Raw genomic sequence first — 15,905 nt, forward strand, 5'->3', positions numbered from 1 at the left:
TTACCAATGAATGCCATTCTCTGTGGTAATTCTATATTCTTTACCTTAATCCAATAAGTGATTCTTATAAAAAAAAACATTAATTCATCATCAGAGTATTCATCTCTGAACAGTTCTTTGTCAAATCTGTCAACCTGTTTGCTTCACTGGGGACTATCACTGTTCTCCATCCCCTGGCCTTGTCATCTGTTCCATGCAGCATCACCCTTTCTTCTCTGACCACTGCTGCTTCTAGCTGTAAGAGAATTATCTGCCCTTCCTCATTGTGCATGGAAATTCTGGTCTGAGCAAAAATTCATCAGGTATTCTCAATATTTTACCTTCCAACCTGGGTTACCATAATGATAGAATGGTCACTCCATACAGAAATACTTAATACCTAATAATGCCCTCTGACCTGTAATTGCTAATATACCCACCCATGTTCGTATAGTGTATCCCTGGAGTAGAACACACTATTCCTTTGTCAGTAAAAGTTATTATCATGTTAAGTTTCATCATTAAGTCACGTCCCAATTTATTAACTGGCGTCTGCCTATAGTATAATTTATTTATTTAGTGTGATATAGTTTACAAAAGGAAACTTTACACACATATTGACACGTAAACACATCAATGAGTTTTAAAACATTGTAAAATACAATTCCAAGAAAGCACACATAGAAAAAAACTCATGTTGCATTATACTTATTGCTCCATAGAAAACCATTTTTGAAACAAAGAAATGTCATAGCAAGTCTTGACCATTTTTAAAAAATTAATCAAATTGATTAACAATCTGTGATTTAGAGTCGCTAAGAGTTGCCACCAAAAAGACTCCCAATTTAACAAAGGGCACGTGCAAAAATAGTGTTTAAAAATGTCATCCAGATAAGCAACTAATACCGAGCATTACACAACAAGATGTTTCAAGGACTCATGCTCAAGATACAGCATCAATATATTTGTTCAGAGAATGGAGCCGATGGTGGAGCGCCCCATACATCATTAGTTGTAAGCAAATTTAATTTCAAACACAACTAGAAATTTCGAATAGCTCTTGATGCGTGTCTTGTAAAGTATTTCTAGGGAGAATGAAATGGTTTCTATCCAGAGAGAAATGATCAAATAACGTGTAGGTAGACAATTTATCCCTGCTAGTGATCCAGTCGTTTTCAAAAAGTAATTTCTTAACTTTGGCTGGATTACGCTCCAATTAGTCCAATACTGTTGTCCGAATCTGAGCAGCAGTCACTACACCATTTACCCAGAACTTAAGCGCAGGGCATTTATTCTGGGTATGTGCTGCGTTCAATTGGACAAAAAAAAGGTTGATAGTGGAGGCAACAAAATATCTTTCTGGCCAAAGATGTAATACCCAAGAGATGCCTAAACGGCCGAAAAGGGGTAAAACCTGGAATACACAAAAATATTTTCCAAATATTGGACTCAATCTTATCCCACTCCATATCCTCCTCTCGTACCTCTGCCCCATAGGATAGCTTCAGGATGACAACTTGATTGCACATCTTAATCGCTGGAAAAATCACTCGTAATTGAGCTAGCGCAGAAACGGCATCTAGCGCCAATGATTGATTAGCAAACTCAATTGATCAGTTTGATTTAACCAGTACCCCAAGGTACATCAATTCTGCGACCACCTCGAACTTGTTATTGTCAATATACCAGCCAAAATTTTAAATAACTGACCGGATCTTCCTCGAAAATCTTTCATTTTGGCACATTAATCTTTAATCGAATATCCCCAAAGAAACCCTGCATCCTAGTGAGTGATTTCCATGGGCCTATTTGAGTGTAATCGATCAATACAAGGTCATCGGCATACAGGAGATATCTAATTTCCGTGTGTCCCAACCTCCGAGGATACACAGCCTTGACACAACCCTCTGTCCACCTTAATCCATCCAGAGCCCGTACAACCTAATTTCAATTTGTATATCCTTATGCATCAAATACAGCACCTGAACCAAGGCCTCAGGGCAACCCCAGAGTCTAAGCATTCTCCAAAGCCTGCTTCGATCCACGTAATCAAATGCCTTGGTTATATCCAAAAATGAAAGATATAGGGTACACTTAGCTTCAAAGGCTTGGCACTTCAAGAGCTGTAATACAAAACAATTCAAAGCTGTGTTAGTTCCTTAATGGAATCCAGATGGGTTGGAATTAAACCTGTTTGCCTGAATGGCCCATCTTTCTAGAGCTCCAAGCACGAAAGTGGAAAAGATCTTTTAAGACGTATCCAAGAGGGAGATAGGGCAACAAATGCCCGGCTCACCCTATCTCCCTTTTTAAAGATGACTACTGCAATGGCTTCTCTCCAAGTTACAGGGCACCTAACCTGCCCAACCACATTAGAGAACAACTGTAACAGGACATCTGCCCATAATCCCGGAGCAGACTTCAAAATCACAGTAGAAAGCCCAGCGGGTCCCGGGGTGCTCCAAGACTTAGCCCCCCCTGTAGCACCCTGGATACCCTGCTTGTCAATATCCAATAATGGCCAGGCCTCCCTAATAGTACATGGGCCCAGTTTCGCAAGTGTGCTGACAGTTTCAATATCCAACACATCGTAAAGGTTCAGAAAATAGTTCTTCCACACCTTGCTTGCAATAGGCTGATGTTGCAAGATGGCTTGGGCATCCCCGCATGTATTAGTCTCCAGAAATTGGAAGTCTCACATGATATCAGTGCCATTAACATAACCTCTGCATCTTTTTGCAACAATAGAGCATAACGGCTGTTATGTTCAATAACCACCAGATAATCTGTAGTGTGCCCCAAAGAAGTCGTTTATTTTAGTTTGTAGGACGACCCCCGGGAGGGACTCAACAACCGTCCACAGCAGCCTTCTTCCTTCCTCCGTCCCTGGAACCCGGAACCTTTCCAGTTGAGGATCCACGTTCCAGACACACAGACGAACTATGACATAGTAACATTGTGATTATACAGTGAACCTGGGCGGCATGTCTCCATAAGAGTATGTGACATTACCAATTGATTCTCATTTAACATATCTTATACATATCCTAACACCTCCTTCCTTTCCTTGAACTAACAATTTAAAACAATGCCTAACATTTTTGCATGAAACATATATGTATAGAATACAACGTGAAATAAAATAGAACTCTGAATAAGTGACTTATCATGACTTGTTATGATGGTATTATACAGATCTACAATGTACTAAAAGTGGTATCCTTAACCCTCTTCTGCAAGTCCATCACTCCCTTCCATTGACGAACTTGGCAATTGCTACTCTCTCCTTGTTCCAGATACCTCCACCTCTGACCAGTACTGAGGAGCCTAAAACTTTCACCACTTGTTTGGGTTCGGAATATAAAGATGCTCCTTTACGAACTTTAGTAGGCAGTTTTATCTTGATCCAATCACCCTCATTAATCTTCAATTCCCTACAACAATTTCTCTGATCATAACGTTCCTTGGATTTAACTCCTGCTTCAAACATTCTACTCCTCACTGTTTTCAAATCCACACCAACCATCTTAGATTTTCCCATCCACCCTGGGCATAAATGTGAATTAGGTTTCCTACCTCTCAAAATCTCAAAGGGTGTTAATCCTGTAACACTATGAGGCGTTATTCTATACTGGAATGTCCTTTCCATCGCTGTCCTAAACCAATCCCCACCAGTTGCTACAGCAATTCTAATGGCTTCCATCAATGTCCTATTGAAGCGTTCTACGCAACCATTACTTTGGGGGTGATAGAGAGAGGTGTTTACTTGTTCAATTCCATTCCTATCCAAAAATTCTCTAAATTCCTTGGACACTAGTTGAGAGCCGTTATCCGACAAGCATTTTCTGGGAAAACCCTCTCTCCAAAATAGTTGCTCTAAAAATTTCGTAACACTGCTGCTGGAAATATCTCTAAGTAGACATATCTCAGGCCATTTGGACAATAAATCTATGACCACCAGCAAATAGCTATCTCTGGTCCCTCCAATGTTAAATGGCTCCAAAAGATCCAACGCAATCTCATCCCACGGTACACGTGGACTTTCTCTAATAACCATGGGTACTTTTTGTACACTCAATCCCTTGTTTCCCTCAAGACACTCTGGACACTCCTTAACTTGCTCTTCAATATCTTCATCAGTTCCCGGCCACCAGAACTCAGATCTTATTAAACCTTTGGTCCTAGCTAAACCTAAATGCCCATCATGGGCTAGTCCAATTACCTGTTTCCTCATACCCTGAGGAACTATCATCTGATGCCCTCTATGTAGATATTTGTCATGGATCCATAAATCCCCTTTCACTCTGGCAAATCCACCCATGTCACCTTTGTAGTTCATTATTCTGTTCTCTTTAACCAATGTTAGCGCTTTCTGGTAAATTAAATCTTCACTACTAGCCCTATCCCAATCATCTTTCTTCAAGGAATCATGTACTTGGAAAATCTCAAAGGTTTCTTCCTGATTTGATTGGTCTATACTGATGTGGCCTTCTCTATGAACAGACCTTGATAAGGCATCCGCCACCACATTGACTTCACCACTAATGTGAATCATGGTAAATTGCAAACCTTGAAGAGCTGTGACCCACTTCATAATGCGTCTCGATACTCCTTCCAGCCCACCTTTGGTAAAAATACCAACCAATGGTTTATGATCAGTACAGATCGCAAATTCCCTTCCCCACAGGAACCTTTTGAACTTTTCAACTCCCCAGATGCAAGCAAGAGCTTCTTTCTCAACCACAGAGTATCTAGTTTCAGGATCTTTAAGTGACCTTGAGGCAAATGCTACAGTGTGCAGACCTTCTGAATCTTCTTGCATAAGAACCGCACCTATGCCATAATCACTGGCATCTACAAAAAGTAATGTGCGTTTCCCTTCTTCAAATGTCTTTAGAATTGGAGCATTGATTATGGAATTTTGTATCATTTCAAATTCCTTCTTACAGTCATCACTCCATTTAAATATCACACCTTTGCAAGTAAGCCTTCTCATATGTCTTGACATGTCTGACAGATCCTTAATGAATTTGCCATAGAATTCAATTAGCCCTAAAAACGACAACACTTCTGCTTTTGATTTGGGATCTTCCATCTTCCTTATGGCTTCAATAGCCTCCTCTTTGGGTTTGACTCCCTCAGCTGTGATCTCGTGACCTAAATAAACAACTTTACTTGCTCTAAATGTACACTTCTCTGATGCTATCGTTAGACCAGCTTCTCCTAATATATCTAACACCCTTTTTAATCGTCTATCATGCTCCACCTCATCACTGCCACATACAAGGACATCATCTTGGTAGTACATCACCCCTTTTTCTCCACCAAGTAACCTGTACATGATACTCTGAAATACACTCGCAGCAGACACCAAGCCAAACGGCATGCGTACACATCTAAATAGACCGTTGGGAGTGATAAATGCTGTGAAATCTCTAGAATCCGGATGTAACTCAATCTGGTGATAAGCAGACTTGAGGTCTAAAATTGAAAATATTTTGGATCCAGAGACACCCACAAGCAGGTCATCTATCCTGGGTAGTGGAAATCTATCTGCCACCACCATGCTATTGAGATGTCTTAAGTCAATGCATATCCTCAAAGATCCAGAGGGTTTTCTGACTACCACAATGGGACTCACCCATTCCCAGGAGTCTATTCTCTCAATAACCCCTTCATTCTCCATTCTCTTTAATTCATTTTCTACGCCCTCCTTGAGTGCCAGAGGAATGGTGCGCAATTTCGCGATCTTAGGAACCGCCCCTTTTTTTAATCGTATTTTATGAACAAACCCTTTCAGACATCCAAGCTTATGTTTCTCTTCATTCAATCTCTCACCACTTACTGTTAAAACCTGTTCAGGATGACCTGCTTTAAGTCTGATTTTTAGTTCAGCTTGATCACTCCACGACAGTAACTCTCCCCCTTTGTTGGCAACATAAATAGTGGTGGTGGCTTTCCTATCCTTGAACTGCAAATCAGCGTCAAAACATCCTATAATCTCTATGGGCTTGTCACCATACGCATTCGCCTTAATTTTGTTTTCCCATAAAGTACAGCAATTGAATCTCTATTTCCACACCTGCACCCCTATTAATGTATAATCCGCCCACTATCCATAAGCATCGATATTTGTATCCCATTGACCAATACTATGGCGTAAGGCTTTTTCTTCTTCACTTTCCCATCAATGGCATTCACCATAAACACCACTTCTCTACCACTTTCAATACAATCATCATCCTCATTATTCACACTAACGTCAAAAACTTGACCTGAATTGGAATTAAAGTTTTTACAACATCTGGCAATGTGGCCACGTATGCCACAATTATTGCATATAATGTGCACTGCAAAACAATACTTGTCAGATGCCACATGTGAGAAACTCCCACACCGGAAACACCTTCTTGTTGTGGAGTCTCTGTTTGTCATCGCTTCTCTAAAACCTCTGGAAAAATTAGACTCTCTGGTAAAATTTCTGTTGTCTTTAACTGACCACTGACGATTCCAACTTTTCCCCACTGGAGGTTTACTCTCTTGTCGATCCTCGCCTTTTTTTCCAAACTGCATCTGTCGCTTTGGCAGGCCTGAACCCATCCTCTGAGTAACCTTTGACACTTTCTGAATTGCACCCTCATTTTCCTCCAACTTGGGTTTCTCAATGTTTGAATGATTGTCTGCTTGAAGTAACTTTATGCATTTATCAGTGTGTTCCACCATCTTTGCAATCCCTATAGCTCTATCCAAAGTGGGGTCTTTCTCCTTCCATAGCTCTTTTCTAATGTTGTCATTGTTGCATTTGATCATTAATTGATCAGGTATATGTTCTTCCTGACAGTGATTGAATCTACATTTCACCGCCAATCCCCTCAGAGCTGTAATGAAGTCTTCTATACTTTCTCCATTCTTCTGGGCCCTGGTGGCAAATTTGTACCTCTCGAGAATAATGTTTTCCTCTATTTTATAATGTTTGTCCAATTTGGCTAATGCCTTCTCATATGGGCCTGCATCTGGCATATCTATAGGTTCTGGTAATTTTCTCAGAACTTCCTGACCTGCTGTCCCAAGACAATGAAACAACAAGGCTTCTTTACGCTCATTAGAATAGTTGGGGCCAAAGACTGCTAACGCATACTTGTGGAAGCCTTCTTTCCAATCTATCCATCGCACTCTGGGTTCCCCAGGTAATGGTAGGAAAAACACTGGAGCTGGGACATTTGCCATGACCTAGCGTAATGTCAGTGGCTGCAGTTACTAAGCTGTGGTACGATTGATTTAATTGACATATATCCCTCAAACACAAACGTATTCTAGCTGTATTATTTGTAACTCACCAGCGATGTTATAGTATATGAAACTGTCCGCCGTCTGTCCGTTTTGCGAGGCTCGCAAGGTCCGTTGGAGCGTGCAGGATCGCCCAGCGATCCTGCTGGTTACCAACCACTGCAAGCCGACTCACAATGCGGCGATGAGTATTCCGTTGTGCCGAAAATAATCTTGCTTTGTTTACGTATGGCTAACACGCCGTGAGTGTACTCTCCTATACTGCGTGTTGACGTGTCAAACGCAGTGCTCGTCACGCCGTAAGGTCCGCTTTTCATTCGCTGGCTTGGAGCTGGTAGAAACAATTCTGCTAAATCAGTCACGTCACTGGGTCCTGCCTTGGAACGTCAACAGTGCGTATAGAATCGAGCAGCAGAGCTGCGTTGGGATACGCGTGCAGGTATTCCAGCTTCAAACATAAACACTGCGCGCGCTGGCTTCTTTTCCACCGCTCCTCAGAAAATATTATATTCAATGTGAAGTATATAATTACTGCCGGTACCTGTATTCCAAACAGTTCTCTTCATGTGGCTCTCGAGCATATGTCAATGCGTGGCTGCTCACTGTTAATTTATGATCCGTGGCCTTGTTCGCTAGGATCGTGCCGGGGTTCAAACTGAAAAAATCCTTTATCCTCGTCGCCAGCTGTTATGTTCAATAACCACCAGATAATCTGTAGTGTGCCCCAAAGAAGTCATTTATTTTAGTTTGTAGGACGACCCCCGGGAGGGACTCAACAGCCGTCCACAGCAGCCTTCTTCCTTCCTCCGTCCCTGGAACCCGGAACCTTTCCAGTTGAGGATCCACGTTCCAGACACACAGACGAACGATGACATAGTAACATTGTGATTATACAGTGAACCTGGGCGGCATGTCTCCATAAGAGTATGTGACATTACCAATTGATTCTCATTTAACATATCTTATACATATCCTAACAACGGCCCTTAACCCAGTTTCTGTACTTTTGTTTAAGCCAGGCAATAGTTGTGTGCAAATCAAAACCCAACTTAATTGTTTCCTTAATGTCACCCTTCAGACTCAGCTTCATGGCATGTACTTGACCATTAAACTTGTGGGTTTCCTTTATATGATTTCCCCCTATTTTAATGTTTAAATAAGGGAGCAACGATACTAGCATTGTCTTCAGGTACGAGGAGAAGGAAGAGGGGCACATATCTATGAAAAGTCTCACCAACAAGTCCTCATCAATCTTTGCATTGAATCTTTCCACACATTTAGGGCGCTAGATTATTGCCTGATTGTGTGGATTAATCTCTATAAAATCTGGGGTTAACTCAACTCAGGAATCTCCATTGTATGGATGTCATCAAAACATGCCCTAAGAAGTGAGTCGTCAGTAGAAGTATTTGGGACAACTCTGAAGTTTTGGATTATTTACAGCATATGGGTAGAAACAAACATAAAATCTAAAGTGGAGATTATCTGTACAAGTACAACTAAGCGGTTTATCAGTCACAGTATTCCCATTTAGCAGAGCAATATCTAAACTCTCAAAACACAATCAAAATATTATCACTCGAGCTTGTGCAGCAGGGGAAAAATGGCTACTAATCTCGGAATGGTACCACGAGGATCTAAGCAGTCAGAATTAAAATCACCCATTATCACAAATCGCACATTCGTCAATAAACAGTTAGAGTCAAATACATTAGTAATAAATTGCATAAAATCAATCAGAATGGTCGAAACAGGGTTAAAATAGATGTTCAAAACAATTAAAACACTGTACAAGTTCCTTAGATTGATCATAACAAGATATTTTACATTCTAAAATATCAGGATGGCTCAGGCTCAAATTTTCAATAATGGAACCAGCGGATATGCACCAAGCGCAGAGCAAGCCGCCATACAGCCTGCCCTTTGGACCTTTCCTGGCTGGCTCAAAAATCTCAGTAAAATCCTTCAACAAAGGAGTACCAATAATAAAAGATTCTTGAATGCAAATCAAGTCAGCTTCATTCTAAAATTCCCCATTCAAGCGTAGATGGACAAATCCTTGTGAATTCCAAGAAAACATTCTAACTGGTAAAATTAATGCAGGCCCCCCCCTTTTGCTGATGTAAATAATTGATAATATGTGACCAATCATAAGATACATGACAAGAAGTTTGGTTAGGCACGCTTTGTGCTGCCAATGGCACATGTATTTTCAAGGGATCACAAGGATTATACATTTGTCTGCCATCTTTGCCCCAAATGGGTCCCCCTAAATTAGCCTGTGGCCAGTCATCAGATACAACACACCCCAAATTAAGCAAACATTCGTTCTCAGCAACAACTTAATTGTAAACAAGTTTTGAGTAAAAAACAATTTTAAAAGAAACAACCCGCCTAAAATCCATAAAAACAAGTCTGCCAATATTTTTCGAGCAGAGTAGTTTAGGGCTAGCTATTTGACCGAACAAAGCCAAGATATATTGACAGTTCAAAGGAAAGTACTCTTTGACCCTAAATGGGTCAAACATAAGTAACTCAAATGTTTCCCCTCGGCTGGCCCCAGGGCCACCATCTCAGAAGAGTGAGTATCCTCAGGATCCTCACCCTTCATGGCTTACCTAAAATGAGAGCCCCTCCCCCAATGGTCCACTAGGAAACCTACTTGAATCCCTTGGGAGTCTACCCAACCCAATGGGACATAGAACAGATTTCCTCTTTTCCTCCATGGTTAGGAAACCAGGGGAGCCTATGGTCATCTGATGGGCAACCTTAGCTGTGGGCTCAAAAGGTTTAGCAGTAGGTTGCAAGTTCTGCGGGCAAGTATAATAGATAAGTGGGAGTGAAGAGATGCTTGGTTACCGCCAATCATAGACATGTTTTGAAGCAAAGAGACCCCTTACACAGGCAATTCAGAAACAAGAACCTTGTCATTGGATTCAGTAGAGTAAGTAGTCAGAGAAGAAACATAGATTATAATAGTGGCATTGACATATCATGTTCTCCTATAGAAATTTGCAATTTGTCTGCAAAAGGAACTAAATTTGTCACCACAGAGAACCCTTGAGTATTCATGGCAGTACCTAGCATTGGGTATGTTCCCTCGCGGGTTCAAGAACAAGTGGCTCCAGTGTCTACTAAAAATGAAAATGTCTTGCCTCCTATCATCACCTTGACCCTTTGTTCCTCTTGGGGGTCTGGTGTCACTGATAGTACTGAAAAAATCAAGTTGCTCTGTGGGCTGTGCTGTCCTATTGTGGGTATACATTCATCCTTGTATCTGTGAAAGGATTTCTTCCTGTCATAGTCATGCTCTCAATTTTAGGTGCAGGAGTATGTTGTGGTCCAAGCGTCATATTGTGGTTTCATAGCCTGCTGTATCTGTGCTTGCTGGGGTTGTGTGTGTTGTGTTTGTATGGGTGCCTCATGAGGGTGCCCCTGCGGCAATTGCATTTGAAGCAGTACTGGCTGTATTTGTTGGGGTTGCTGCGCATATGTGTGAGCATATGTGTGCTCTTGTGCATATTATTTCAGTGGTTCTGCCTTTTATTGTGGACTATAACCCATCCCCCCGCTTGGAGCTTGCCCCTTCTGTTACATGCTTCCGCTGCTTCTGCATGTCCTAGCTATTTGTCCCATTCTCCTACATTTCAGCATTGTATTGGCTGTCCACCATTAAATCACACTCTTCCTTGAGAGTTTTGAAATCCTCCACGTCCTACTCATCTAGGCTCATTCCCATGTCCCCTTGGGCAAAAATTATACTCACTCTGATCTAGGGGATATCCGTCATTATTCTGCTACCCTGGCTGTGCTTCCTGTGTCACCCTCCTTCATTACTTTTCAATACCGCTCCCTCAATGGCTATTTTGGACAACTTCTTCTGAACTAACTTTGCTTCCTCCTGCTTTCTGTTCGCAGCGTTCTTCTTATTTTTCTCTGGCATTAAATGGCACTGATGTCCAATTGTCAATTGTATTTCTGGCCATGGCTTTGCTTCCATTCCAATGTGTTTTTTTAAATGTCGTTGCACTGGTTCAGGCAGCCCCTGACACAAAATGTGGTAAAATAATGCTATTGTATTGTCCCGCTGTACACAAGTCTCTGGATGCCATTTGCCCTGCATATCTTGGACAAAGGCAACAGGATATTCATCCTCTCCCATCTTCCCGGTCATGATCGCAGCCATTTCTGAAGTGTCAGGATATTGCACTCTGAGTGCACAACAGATGTCTGCTTTGCAATTATTAAATTGCGCTCCATCGTGTGTCATGTTTTGCGCAGTCACACCTGCATATCCTGCTCATTTCTAAATATCGCCAGCTCTCTCCCCTAGGATAGATGCTAGCAGCCTTTTTATGTAACCTATAGCTAACATAATCCTATTTAGGGCAGAGCTAGCCTCGCCCAATTGTTTCCTTCCTGGGATTGGTCTTAACCTGCTTACACATGGCAGGATATATCCCTTGTACTACGTGATCAAACTGGTGGTTGTGCAGTATATGGTGTTGGATCAGATGTCTTCTCTTTAGGATCCTCTAAATCTGACCATTTTACCACTTTCTCTATACTTGATTCTTTTGAAAACCTGCATGTGCCCTCTTGTTGCGCACTTTCACTCTGCTCCCTTTCTTCGACTGGCATCATTAAGCCCCAGCTTGTGTGACTATTGTCTCCTTCCGCATTGTTGAGATTTAATCTGTTCATGGAAAATGTCCTGTACTCATATGGTATGACATCACCTGATGTACCTTCAATTCCCTTTACTAGGGATTCTTCTATATTCTCTTAGGTTCAGTACCTTCCTCTGTCCCTCATTTGCCTGTATAGCTTTGAAAACCTCTACTCTATGTCTTTAGAATCCGGCCCTTCGGCCCATACCGATCACAGCATTCCTTGCAGCTGCCTACAGGGGTGTTGTGACCCTCACTCTACCTCAAGTCATTCTTGTGCCTCATTCAGCATTTCATCATCTTTTAATCCCCTACTCATGTACATTTCTTCTTCTCTTCTCCTCATCTCCCTTAATTCATCTTCCTTGTGCCTTTGTTGCAATCTTCGTACTTTCATTCTTTGGGCTTCTATTTCTTCTTCTTTCTTTTCTTCTAGCCTTCCATTGTCATTTCTTGCCTCATATCGTGTTTGCTCTTCCCTTCAATTGCATTCTTTATCCCTCTCTTCCTTGTGTGCTCGTTCTTCGTCCTTCTCTTCATTTACCCACTATTCTCCTCTCTTTCTCGAACCCCATCAATGCCTTTATCATCAAGTTTAAGCAATATGTGACCTCCCATCCATTAAGTCTGTACTAATGTCATTGCCTTAGCTTTATCTTTTATTTCTTTATGTTTCCCTGCTTCTTCCTCAATTTCCATTCATCTGTTGCGTCTGTCCTTTCTCTCATCACACTGTTTACTTTCATTGCGTGTTATTATATCTTTGCGTTTTCTACTCTTGCTCCCTTCTGCATTACCCTTGCTGGTGCAAGCAGTAGCCACATATATTAGATTAACATATGCTGCCACAGCTTTTAATTCCTTTAAGGGATAAAATCCCTTCTCATCTGTATTTATACTCTTCTCTTCAGGATGGGAAAGGAGAGCCAAAGGCATGTTTTCCTCTTCTTTTTGCTGATTGAGCATCCATTCCATGTAAGCTGGATCTTCCTTCTCACGCTGATACATTTTCCAAAGTTCTAAAATGGCCAGCCTTTTCTGCAACTTTTTTCCCTTAATTATGGCATGCAAATATGTCATCATATGCCGTAATACATCTTTTGACAGCTGTCCCTCCTGAGGCCACAGCATGAGTGTCTTATTGGTTGTGCCTGGTACCAATTCCGAGTGATGTTTCCTTATTTTCGCGGTGTATCTCGGTAGTGTCTTGCATACATGTAAAAGAGGTGTATCGCCCATGATGACAGATCAGTTTTGATCGTCAATACTTTCCCGTTGTTTTCTTCGATTCTTAATTTTATCAAATATACCATGCCACTAAATTGGCACAGGCACCATAAATCACTGTTTATAATCTCACTTAGGATATATTTTAACTGCTCACTTTATTTAAAGAAAATCTATGCAATGATATTAAGTTTCCTCCTACGTTTACACATACTAACAATTCTCTTCTTTACTTATATATTGCCTTCCTTTGATTATTTCCTTCCTGATTGACATCAATCTATTGGTCCACAAGTTTCACTAATCTCTTTGATTTTTTATTATTGTTTTATATTGATCAGTCTAGATGCAACAAACAATTTCTTTTAACATTTTTGTAAGCCCACACATATATACCTTTAAAATGTTTTACTGTGTACGCCTTCCTTTCCTATCTTAGTAAATGTATCCCTTCTCTGTTTCACTCCATTTTGGAGTTTGATATGCACTCCATCTGGAGGCCTTGCCTCAGGAATCCTTAAATATAATTTACTTAAGTGAATGCCCTTCTACCCTCTTGGAACCATGAATTGAGGTATCTACCTCTCTTTATATTCTTCCCTAAAAATCCTGTTACCTTTTACAGTTATTATTTACAACACAATCCCTACCCCTATTTTTGCCACGTGTGTTGTTCTATTTACATCTGTGACTCAGTTCGAGTCCGCCGGCATCGACTCTTTCCTCGTCCGACCAGTTTGCCTTCTATCCATGGGGAACCTCCGGGGACCGTACAAGAATTTCATCAAAGGGGGACCTGTCAACCAAATCTTCTTCACATGTTACTCTGTGCACTAATCTCCACTGGAAACTCTGCAGTCATATGGCTAATGGCGGGAGTAGACGAGCGTCCAGGGCCTGGATTTGGCTTAGGTCAACTAGACTGTAAGCATCCGCACTGCTACCAAATTGTGCTGTAGCACCTTTAAGTGTCTTTTGTGCTAGATGGAATTACAATAATGGTCACAAACCAAAATACCAGAAAGACTCAAGGAATATTGCAAAATATCACTTTATTGTCAATTTAATAAAGTAGGGAGACATGACAAACATCGGACTGATGCATGTACACTCACAAACAAGTTTGATTGCATGGAAGTCTTAAACCCCAATATGTGTAATCTATGGTGTCATTCTACCTTCCAAAATACAAAACCTATCAAGGTTAGGGATTGGTGGAAAGACAAGTGATTTGTTTTATTTACTGCTATTTGATTTAGTTATGCAGGGTGCTATGGCTCCTTCTAGCATCTAGAGACTTGCTCATTCTATTTCATATGAACTTTGTACACTTTTGATTGATCAACTGTTTGGCTCTCACAGATATTTTCATCTTCCTTCATTTATAAAGAATGTTCCACATTCAGAGCATATCCATGTACTCCTTTGTGCTCGGTGCTTGTCCCTCAAAATAGTATTTTTGCTCTGAGACAACCATTATACATCTGATTCTAGGTCTTATGTGGCCCCAGCATATCACGGCGAAATCCGACCTTTGATGAATTATCAAGACATTGGCCCTCATTACAAGTCAGGTGTTAAGGGGTTAACGGCGCCGTAAAGAGCGTTGGCGCCATTAAACTCTTAACGCCTGATTACAAGTGTCCCTTTGCGGGTCGGTGTTTAACGCCTGCTTTTAGCAGGCGTTAAAAATCCAACCCGCAAAGAGACTTTGGAGCTAATTAAGGCACCGTAATTTACGGTGCCGTAATTAGCGCCTTCTCCATTATGCCCTATGGGGAAAAAAATTGGAATGGGGAAGGGACCATGGTGAATGGGGAATTACTGCCCCGCCAACCTTGGAATGGGGCGGTAATTCTGCCATCCACCATGGCGGAGTCGGTGAGTTACCGCCATGGACCATGGTGCTAATAGCACCATGGTCCACCGCCTGACTCGTAATGAGGGCCATTAAGGAATAATGTACGAACGTCTGTCGCTGGGGTCTGTGCATTGGAACATCATGGCCTGGGGTGGTGTGGCATTCCCATGAATTGCCATGCCCTTCTGGTTATGTGGTGTGTCACTCTTTATCTGAGCCGTCACCAATGGCATTTTCCCATAGCATTTAGTGATTTGTATTATTTGCACTTACCCTCATTTTTCTCCTGAGAGATTATCTGATAGATCTTGGTAACCTGCTTGAGGGTCCACCCAAGACTGCGGTCTCTGTTGAATTCATGTGTAAGTTGCAAAACAATTTCGCACTGCAGTCCATAAAAAAGTGATCTTGAATTCTATTGAGTGTGTGTCACAGCTAGAGTCAAATCATGAAAAAGCCCTTTTTAGATATTGCAAGAAATGGCGTGGCGATTCATCAACCTGCACGGTCATGCTATAGGCTGCTTTCTTGGCATCTTGCATAGAGCTATATGGTGATAATTGTTTCCTGATCTCTCTTTCAAAACATCCCATGGTAAATTCCTTAAACTCTGTATGAAGCTCGCAGAACTATGATCCATAGTGAGGTGGGAACATCTGGAAAACTGATCCATGGGAATACCCAATGTTATAAATAACTCAATACCAGATTTGAAATGTTGCTTGATGGTTACACCTGAATCTTTTTTGAAGGATCAGATCAAGCCTTTAATATTGTTCAGGATCTTTATTACATTGTACGGTTAATTGCATAAGGCCTCACTTTGACCCTCTTTCTCTGCTCTGGGTAAGTAGGCTCAGTCTCGAGTATTGGAGAGCAGC

Source organism: Ambystoma mexicanum, chromosome 6q (assembly GCF_040938575.1).
Source record: "Ambystoma mexicanum isolate Mex_15411 chromosome 6q, UKY_AmexF1_1, whole genome shotgun sequence".
In the NCBI taxonomy this organism is placed as follows: Eukaryota; Metazoa; Chordata; class Amphibia; order Caudata; family Ambystomatidae; genus Ambystoma; species Ambystoma mexicanum.